We start from the raw sequence: 11,165 nt of genomic DNA, 5'->3' as shown, positions 1-11,165 counted from the left end.
TTTTATTTAAAAGGCGCCACATGAATATTTCACATAAATTCCTTGCCACCCTCTCGGCTGGCCTAAAATTGCCCCCCCCTTTCGGCTCGCCAAAAATGTCTTGCCTGCAACCCCCCCTCCCCGCCCGCCCATTTTACCCGGCCCCCAGGGCTCATAATGATTGCATGCACAGTCACTAATGTAATCCTCCAAGATGGCTACGCTCGCCCCACAGAGCCAGTTTAGTCAACAACTACCTTAAAAATAGAGTAGAGAGAATGGAATGGCCTGCCATCAGCCAAGACCTGAACGAGCTTTGTCGTACTGTGCCGGAGTAGCTAGTGCAGCCACATTGAATGACCTGCGACAAATCCTGGTTGAAGAATGGAATTCCATCCCACAGCATCGTGTGACCAGGCTGGTGTGAGCAGCAGGAGGAGGAGGTTCCTGGCAGTTGTGGCTACGCGAGGTTATTTAGTGGCCAGTGTTTTCTGAACAGAATAATGTCCAATTTGGCACATCTGATTGAGACCCCGCGACATTCACAAGACGTACTCAACCGTAAAAAGTGACTGTTTCAAATGTATGCCATTCCCTCATTTCAAATCATTAGTTTTGGTTTCTCTTTTGTGCAGAAACCAAAAATCAAGGGATTAAAAAGTGGAGATGAACTGGTCTGCAATCATAACACTATTGTGCTGGGAGGACATAAGAGGGTATATATAACCAAAAGTATAATGGCATATAACAATACGTATATAATAGCTTATTGTGCTAACATTTTCATTATCGGATATCTATCAATACGCTCGGCAGTTGATGCTCTCTGTCATAGGTGGCACACTTTCATGTCACCTTATAATTACACCTGAGTTCTACGAGGCCTACATGTAGAAATCATGTGCAGGGGGTGGGGTGGGGGGGGGGGGTGTTTTGTTTATTTGTCTGAAATATAAACGATGTATGATGATGTAGATGATTTGATTATGAATTAGTTTATTCCCCGGAAAGCACAACCCATACCTCTTACATATGATCCCTCCGCCACCTATATACAGCCTCCTCCACCCCCCTCCCGCCTCCCCACATACACTCGATATCGACTCTTCCGTATTATTCCACTCCACTCTTGAGCTCTCCTCTCCCCCTCCTTCCCTTCCCACTTCCAAGGCTCTCTCCCCTCTGTTTCTCTTTCTCCCTTACCCTTAACCCCCCCACACCCCCCCCCTCTTTCCCTGACGATCTCTTCTTTCTCTCTTCTCCATCTTTCTTTTACTGTAAGTTTAGGCCTATCACATCATGCGATACCCAAATTAATAAATAAATTGAATAAAAGTCAATTTAAACCAGCTGTCTATCATATTGATCTTCCGTCATGCGACATGCACATGAATAGAGTTGTGTATAATAGTGTTTATATCACTGAAGTGTCTATTATATCACTCAAGTGTATAATCTGTCAAGTGTCTATTGTAATGTCTGTGGAAATATTTCGATGGTCTATATATTTTCACAGCGAAATAAGCTATGGCTATTTCGTAGTCTCAAGTCAATGCTTTCAAACTAAATCAGTGCTTTCAAATGTAGACTGCTTTGTTCGACTTCTCTGCTCGTGAATATTGCACTGCGAAATTTAAACATTTCTTTTGTATACTTAGATCAGGTAACTTCAAATCAAATAATTTTGCACTTCACACCACTTATAAGAAACTGAAACGAAAACCGAATCTGCCTGATACAAATGTTCAGTTTTTAACAAAAGGTAGAAACAAAGAGTTCGATATCTTGTGACTCAAGTGGTTAGGCAGGATTATAGGAAACCACGTGACCAAAACCAAAACTAAAACTAAACATTTGAAATGACCGATTGTAAAGGGGGAATAAAGTAGCTATAGACGAATCCAACGAGCCAAGTCATGGTCAGGATTTGGTCGGCCATCTTTGGGTAGCCGCTAGCACCAACCTTATGTTTTGAGCGCCCTATTGTGCAAATAAAAGCCGCCTAACACCTAGAGAAGATGCAAGGACGAGGAGGGTTAATAGAATAATACAATAGAGATAATTCCGCAGGTAATCCCGTCGCATCTATTCATACATAGCCCTTTTATTCGCAAGTACATCCATTTGTAGCGTTTGATATGGTGTAGTTAATCCGATTATTATGTCACTTCAACAGCGAATAGACCATGTAGAAGCTGTGTGTTTTGCCGAAGAGAACTGTAGGGCCTATTGTGTTGTAAACTTTAATCATTCTTTTGTCTACCTGTGTTTTCGCGGAAGATGTAAAACGGGTGATGGAATGCAGTTTAAAATTTCCGCCAAGGCCGAATCATTTCACATTTTGGGTGCATTGTAGCCGACGGGTACCCAACTAAAGGCTGCTAGTCAGGTGTAGGAATGCGTGGATTTGGATTCGTCTATTCATTGATATGCAACACGACATGGACGTGCATGCAACAAATAATCTGAGTTATAAATGCTTAGAAAAACTTTACGAACTTTTGTTAAGTAGTTTATTTATTCACCAACCTTTGCATGAGAACAATGATATTAAAGCGACATATTGATGGGAATAATCTGAAATAACTAGGGTGATTACGTAACTGTTCTTGAACCATATTTTGTACATTGTTCTCAAAATTACAAGCAATGAAATACCGTAGCAGGCTGACGATAAACTAATATCATGCTCAAATAAAATAGTCTAGCCGGCTGAACTACGAAGCAGAAGATTCGTCTGGTTCCCAATATATTGTGTAGTAACACGTCTTTCATAAAGCCACAAAACATGCGTACTGGGAATCCATTGGACTAGTAATAAAAAAAACCCTACATCGGCAAGCTGTCTGCAAAATTGTTTATCTGGGCCAAACTCCACCCACAGAAACTATGCTCTATTAACCGGAGTTTAAACTTAGCCAACCACTTTTTGACTTTTGACACATTTTTTAATTTTTAAAAGTTCTAGTACTGGAGTATTTTCACTGATATACACCAATCCGACTAAGCCATTACTGCGGTGTCCCCGACCCTGCCTGCACGTAAAACTGCGGTGTCCCAAGGTCGGGGGTTCTATCATTTACTTGTTAGTGTGCTATACAGAATTGTACACAACAGTGATTTTCAATACACGATCATGAATTCATTGAACAAGTTAAATCTCCCGCACTGGTACACCTGTGGTACCGTCAATAGAGGGCCAAATACAGTAAACGCTTCTCGGATTGGTGTATACATGTGAATGTACCATTCACTTACACTGCACTCAGTTTCAGCTGATTTTGCGATTTTGTGAAAATTTGCTTGCTACTTGTGCTAATTATTCATATTTAGCTGTATATAGCCATTTTTTTCAAAATGGCCGCCAAATTGTACTTATGAACCAGGTAAAATGACAATAACTCTTAAACTATTTGACCTAGAGGGGTGATTGAGGTATACCGTGTGCAATAAGTTCGTTCCGCCCCTACCCCAAGCATTTATAATGTATTCAAAATTAAACTTACATAATACATTTTAGGATATATTTTGTTATTTGTTATTTTGGTACATTAGTAGAGATGTTTAACCAATTTATTTGAAGTCATGGTATTCTTGGCGGTCAATCACATGATCACTTTCAAATCACGCTTTCCCAAGATACTGTTCAATAATGGCACAAGAAGTTCCTTATTCTTGTCTAGGCTTGGCCATACATTCTGGACTCTTTCTGCAATTTGTGTTATGATTTTGCAATAAGAAGTTTCACAAAAATCTTTCTTTTAGAATAGACCACAATTCGTCAGCTGTATTCCATAGTGGCGTATTGTGATTTTTGGTCATTTTTTGAAAATTGGCACATATGTTTTAATGATGTTCTCTTTCATTTTTCTAAGTCTCATCAGTCATAATTAGCTAATTAATTAGTAATTAATTAATTAAATGTGGCGTATAGTTACAAAGTGACATTTTTTGTATTCCATAGTGGCGTATCGACCATACGCCACTTTTTATACACATTTTATAATTATGAAATATCGGCAAAATGAAAAACATCGTATGTCATAGTGGCGTACGCGTATCGGACCTATACGCCACTATGGAATACGAACGACGAAAAGTAACGCCATAGGGATTACACGGCGACCGAGGTGGCGTACGGTTAACGTTAGGTTAGGGTATTGCGTTTTGTTCGTTTTCCATAGTGACATATAGTTTTATTTTCAGTTTGCCAGCAATAGTATGTATTTATTTCTTTTGAAAATATATAACAATAAAATCTATTTAGTTTACTACAGAAATTTCACATCATTTACAAAATATAATGAATGTCTGATTTACACAACTCGATTTTAAATTGGCATTTCTTCAAACCCGATTTTCTCGAAAAGTTGTTTATTCGCGGCGCCCCACTATAAGCCACTATGGAATACGGACGACGAATTTCCCTATAGGGTTAAGACCTTTCTTCCTCCATTCTCTATCAATTTCTCTTTCCTTGGACAAGCCACTGTCGGGTTTTCTTGAACTCTCTCTCTCTGTGTCAGGTGGCGCTGTGTAGCGCTGCTGTGGTCTTCACAAGAGTACGCCATCTCACTCGATCTGATGCCAAGTGCGTTGCACCTTGCATTCCCTGGTTAGAAACCAGCTTCACGTCATTAGTCCAAGATGTTGGTGGACGTCCTCTTCCTCGTTTGCCTTCCATAGCCCCTTGCAAAATCTGTTTGTCTACACCTCCATGTTTCCTGACAATATGGCCAAAGTACTTCAGCTTTCTCTCCATTATGCCGCTTCTGATGGTTAGACTAGTACCAATCTTGTCGAGGATCCAGGAATTTGTTCTCCTGTCTTTCCATGTCACTCGTAGAAGCCTCCTGTAACACCACATCTCAAAAGCATCTACTCTTTTCCTATCATTCTTGGTCATAGCCCAAGACTCGCATCCATAAGTGGCAATGGAAAACACAGTTGCACGAAGTAGGCGTACCTTGAGGTCAATGGATAGGCCTCTGCTTTTCCATATGCTTGACATGCCCTGCACAGTTGTCCTTGCAATAGCCAGTCTTCTCTTAATTTCAGTTGTGCTGTCACCACTGTTGTTAATCATTGAACCCAGATATTCAAATTGCTTCACCTCCTCAATCTGCTGTCCATCTATCACAAACTCATCACTTTTCCGCTCTCTGTCTACAACCATTATTTTTGTCTTCTTTGTGTTCAGGAGAAGGTGTTTTTCTTCGCTGGCCTCTTTGATGCGCTTCAAAAGATCAATCAGCTCTACTCTGCTGCTACAAATAAGAGTGGTATCATCGGCGTACCTCAGGTTAGTAATTCTTGTACCGCCAAACTTCACTCCACCTTCAAACCCCTCCAAAGCTGTTCTCATTATGTCTTCAGAGTAGATGTTAAATAGGTTTGGTGATAGCACACAGCCCTGTCGTAAGCCTCTTCCAATCTTGAACCAATCTGTGTCTCCACTACTTGTTCTGACTGCCGATTCTTGGTCTTCATATAAGCAGCTGATCAGATCCACAAGATGACTTGGGAAACCCATCTTTTCATAGTTTCCCACATCTGAGGGTGGCTAACACAGTCAAAAGCTTTACTGTAATCTATGAAGCACATGTAAAGAGGAAGTCTATGCTCTCTGCATTTCTCAATCACATTCCTGATATTGACAATTTGGTCCCTAGTACCCCTTCCTTCACGAAATCCTGCCTGCTCATCAGCTATTTCTTGCTCCATTTTGTACTTCATTCTCTTGATGATGATCTTCAGAAGCACTTTACTTGCATGACAAATCAGGCTGATGGTCCGGTGATTGGCACACTCTTTCAAATTTCCCTTCTTTGGCAGTGGAATAAATACTGCCCTGCACCAGTCTCTCGGCCATTTCTTCTTTTTCCAGATGATACCACATAGACGCCACATTAGGTCTATCCCTTCTTTCCCAGTTGCCTTCCACAACTCAGAAGCTACATTATCAATGCCAGGTGACTTAGCATTTTTCATTTGTTCCATGGCAAGCTCAACTTCAGATCTCAATGGTGGAGGTTCTTCCTCACTCGTTTCACACTGTACATACGCCTTGTCATCTTGTGCCTCAAACAGCTGGGAACTATACTGAACCCATCGCCTTTTGATGTCTACACTTTCGGTAAGAGTGTTACCTCTCTCATCATTTATAACATCCATCCTGGGGGTCCACTTCTTGGTAAGTTCTTTGGCAATACCAAAAGCTATTTTTGAGTCACCCTTACATCTTTCCATTTCCACACATTTCCTTTCGATGTAGTTTCTTTTGTCCTCCTTAACACTTTTGGAGACCTCTTTGTTTAAGCGTGCCCATTCTTCCTTTCCTCCATCTGCCTTTGCTCTCTTCCTGTCATCAGCTAGGTTTAAGGTCTGCTGAGAGATCCACGGCTGTTTCCGTTTCATCTTTCTAGGGATGTACTTCTTTGCTGTGCTCTGGACTGCTTCTTTCATGTCTTCCCACAATTCATTTGGGGTCTGCTCCTCTTCATTAACTTTCAGTAACTCGTCAAACCTGTTCTTCACATCTACTGAATATTGAGTGGGAATGTTGTCAACATCATACCTGGTAGGTGGTGCATTGCCTCTCTTAGCTCTCAGTTTTAGTTTTACTTTGGCTACAAGTAGCTGATGGTCACTACCACAGTCAGCGTCTGGTCGTGTCCTGACATTTTGGAGTGATGTTCTCCACCTCTTCCTGACCATGATGTAATCGATCTGGTTTCTTGTTCTATCTCCTGGGCTCATCCAAGTCCACAGTCTCCGTGGATGATGCTGAAATAACGTGTTCCCAATGACTAGGTTATTAGCTTCACAAAATTTCTTGAACGCCATCTTTAAATTCTCTGAGGTTTGTGGTCCTTTAAATTCCTCAAAACAGACGTTTGTCCACACTACAAGAAATGCAAAATGCCTGGAGAACTTTTACACCATGTATGCCTTAAGAACATTCATAGCAAGTAATCCTGAGGGCAAAAGCTGATGGCCCTCTAACTATAGTGATGATATGCTTGGGGCAAACCAGGCATATTAAGGGCGGAACGAACTTTTTGCACACCGTATATCTATCCCCACTCAATTCAGGCTGTCTGATTGAATGAAGGGTGTTTCATGGATGTCTGAGGTCTAGGATACCAGCAATCTAAGATGGCTGCCCGTAGCAACCATAATAATCACATTAGCCAGATGAAATGACAATAATTCGGAATTACTTGTTGTTTCGTCAGAAAGAAATGACTTGTATTAATATAACTTATACTTAGGAGTTGCTTTCTAAAATGTGCGGGCCTAGAGGTTGTAACATGCCCAAAGTATTAAAAAATAAAGCTGATTATACATTGTTTTTTTCCATGTCGACAGCCAAGGTGCGTTCCGTATTATGACGTATAATGTGTCCCTGCTAGTTAAACATGGGCACATGGGCTCCATTTTTTATATTATATATGTGGCACATAACACAATGGTTTCAAAGTAAAAAGAAAATCAGGTCTATTAATAGGTATGTCACAGTGGCTGCACAATAATTATGTCATACTGTGCACGCATACATAACAGTGAATCAAAAAGCGCGCGGATCAAAGTTGGCCAATTTTTGAAAACATACATGTCAAAAAACGATTTCCTCGTTATGTTTCATTGATCACAATAATTTGTCTTTTTAATATATGGTAGGTGAAACATTTCCTAAATCACTAGCAACTCCGCCGAAATTAAACACTGCCTAGTTTAAGAGTTAAGACCTGTTTTATGAATTTTTTTAGATCGTCCATAAATCAATAAATATAGGTCTCTCGAAATAGAGGACCTACAATCAAGGAAAAAAGTCTTGGAACGCTTGCGTGTAAATAACGGAAAACTGTCACCCCCTCTCCCCCGTGCAATGTTGAGAACTGCCAATGTCTTCAGCGGTTCCCCAATGTGTTCCAACATTGCTTGATGGGGAGAGGGAAATAAATCATTGTTGTAGATGTCATGTTTCTTCCCAAACACAATATAGGTCATTTCCATGAACATAAGAAATTCTGCACGGAATTTCGACAGAGTGTGCCAAGCGTTCCAAGGACTTTTTCCTTGATTGTCTCTACCGAATGCAAAATATTTCATCTAAATTTCGTTTTGACTCATAACTCAAAAACGGAATGTCGTATGAGCTTCAAATTTCACACGATTTGAGAGTGGGTTATATACTTTGCAATCATAATAAAATTGTTGATAACGAATTTGGTTTACTTAGGGAGTGGTCACCGAAAACACCCCATATGCTAAATTACACACGTTTCATAATTATGGCTCTAAACTGCTCTAAAATGTCGTTTTTGTCCATAACTCAAAAACAGAATGTTGTATGAGCTTCATATTGTACACGATTTGAGAGGGGATTATATGCTTTGCAATCATAATAAAATTGTTGATAAAGAATTTGGTTTATTTAGGGAGTGGTCACTGAAAACACCCCATATGCTAAATTACACACTTTTCATAATTATGGCTCTAAACTGCTCTAAAATGTCGATTTTGTCCATAACTCAAAAACAGAATGTTGTATGAGCTTCATATTGCACACGATTAGAGAGTAGATAATATCCTTTTGAATCATAATAAAATTGTTGATAAAAATGTTGAGTTATTTAGGGATTGGTCACTGACAACACCTCCTATGCTAAATGACACAAGTTTTGTAATTATGGCCCTCTTCTGTATGATACTGAGTCAATTTTTGTTTTTGTCTCATAACTCAAAAACACTACAAATGCATTTTTCGTACAATATCACAATGTTTTGCAGCATGTTTCCAAATGGTTTTTTTAATGTTATTAAAACGTTATGTACCCTTTATGATATAACCTAACGTGTAAAATTTATGTTTTCTCTAAAACTTGTGTTTACTGAGTATAGGCACATCCGAGCGAATCAGAAAGATTATGATGTAACAATTTGAATCAACACTTTTCTGAATAGTATTTATAACAAAATACGCTTTTGCGATGAGAAAAAATAAAAGAAAAAAACAACAACAATTTAATACATTTTAAAGAAAAATATAGACCACCATTGGGACTCGAACCATGCATCAGTCAATAGCCAAAAGGTTCAGTCGGAGGACTAATGGTAACGTGCCATTGCACAAACGAAGTAACAAGTTTTGTTCTTTTATAGTAGTCAGGTATCAATGTTTAAACTTTATTTGAAATGGCAAAGTGTATCAATTACCATAATGACAAAATGGTCCAAAATCGACATTTTATGTTTTGAGGCCGCATCTCATGACGCGTCACGTTCGTTTACATTTGCTATACCAATTGAAATGTCGATTTTGAATGATTTTGATCATTATGGTAAACTGATACACTTTGCCATTTCTACTATAAAAGTTTACACTTTCCACGATATTTGACTACTATAAAAGAACACAACTTGTTACTTCGATTGCGAAATGGCAGCGTGGCGTAGCGGATTAGTCCTCAGACTGATAACCTTTTGACTATTGACCGATGTGGTTCGAGTCCCAATGGTGGTCTTTTTTAAAAGTATATTCAATTGTTGTTTTTTTTCTTTTCTTTTTTTTTTTCTCATCGCAAAAGCGTATTTTAATATAAATAATATTCAGAAATGAGTTGTTTATGCGTATTTATTTCAATTCAAATTGGTAAACTTAACTGTTAACAAATTTTATATCATTCCTGTTGCAATAAAACATTTTCAATTGGTATAGCAAATGTAAACGAACGTGACGCTTCGTGAGATGCGGCCTAAAAACATAAAATATCGATTTTGGACCATAATGTAAAAATGGTAAACTGATACATTTTGAGGTTTATACTATAGGGTGCTTGCATGGAAGATCACAAAGTTCAAACCATCCTAAAGACACGCTCCAGAGGACATGCAAATGCACGGAGTACAATACCAATCACCTGTTTAACTGGTTTTGATCAAAGTAATTCTTTGTACTCCATGCATTAGCATATCTTATGGAGCGTGTCTGGAGGATGATTTGAACTCATGACCTTTCGTGCAAGCACTCTATACATGTTTACACTTTCCCCGATACCTGATTACTACAAAAGAACAAAACTTGTTACTTCGATTGCGAAATGGCAGCGTGGCGTAGCGGATTAGTCCTCAGACTGATAACCTTTTGACTATTGACCGATGTGAATGGTTCGAGTCCCAGTGGTGAAATTTTTTAAAAAGTATATTCAATTGTGTTTTTTTTTTCTTGTTTTTCTCATCGCAAAAGCGTGTCTTAATAGAAATAATATTCAGAAATGAGTTGTTTCAAATTGTTACATCATGATCTTTGTGATTCGCTCGGATATGCCTATACTCAGCATACACAAGTTTTCCAGAAAACATTTATATATGCCTATACTCAGCAAACACAAGTTTTAGACAAAACATTTACATGTTGGGTTATATCATAAAGGGTACAAAATGTTTGAAGTTTTAATAACATTGAAAATATTTTGGAAACATGCTGCAAAACATTGTGATATTGTAAATAAATGTATTTGTAGTGTTTTTGAGTTACGAGACAAAAACGAAATTTGACTACAGTAGAGGGCATAATTACGAAACTTGTGTAATTTAGCATAGGAGGTGTTTTCAGTGACCACTCCCTGAATAACCCAACAATTTTATCAAAAATTTTATTATGATTCAAAAGGATATTATCTACTCTCAAATCTGGTGCAATATGAAACTCATACAACATTCTGTTTTTTGAGTTATGGACAAAAACGACATTTTAGAGCATTTTAGAGCCATGATTAAGAAACGTGAGTAATTTAGCATAGGGGTGTTTCCAATGACCACTCCTAAATAAACCAAATTCTTTATTAACAATTTTATTATGATTACAAAGCATATGATCCACTCTCAAATCGTGTGCAATTTGAAGCTCATACGACATTCCGTTTTTGAGTTATGAGACAAAAACGAAATTTAGATGAAATATTTTGCATTCGGTAGAGACAATCAAGGAAAAAAGTCTTGGAACGCTTGCGTGTAAATAACGGAAAACTGTCACCCCCTCTCCCCCGTGCAATGTTGAGAACTGCCAATGTCTTCAGCGGTTCCCCAATGTGTTCCAACATTGCTTGATGGGGAGAGGGAAGGGTAAATCATTGTTGTAGATGTCATGTTTCTTCCCAAACACAATATAGGTCATTTCC

The sequence above is a fragment of the Amphiura filiformis genome, chromosome 14 (assembly GCF_039555335.1).
Source record: "Amphiura filiformis chromosome 14, Afil_fr2py, whole genome shotgun sequence".
Taxonomy (NCBI): domain Eukaryota; kingdom Metazoa; phylum Echinodermata; class Ophiuroidea; order Amphilepidida; family Amphiuridae; genus Amphiura; species Amphiura filiformis.
Note: the sequence above shows the minus strand (reverse complement) of the source record.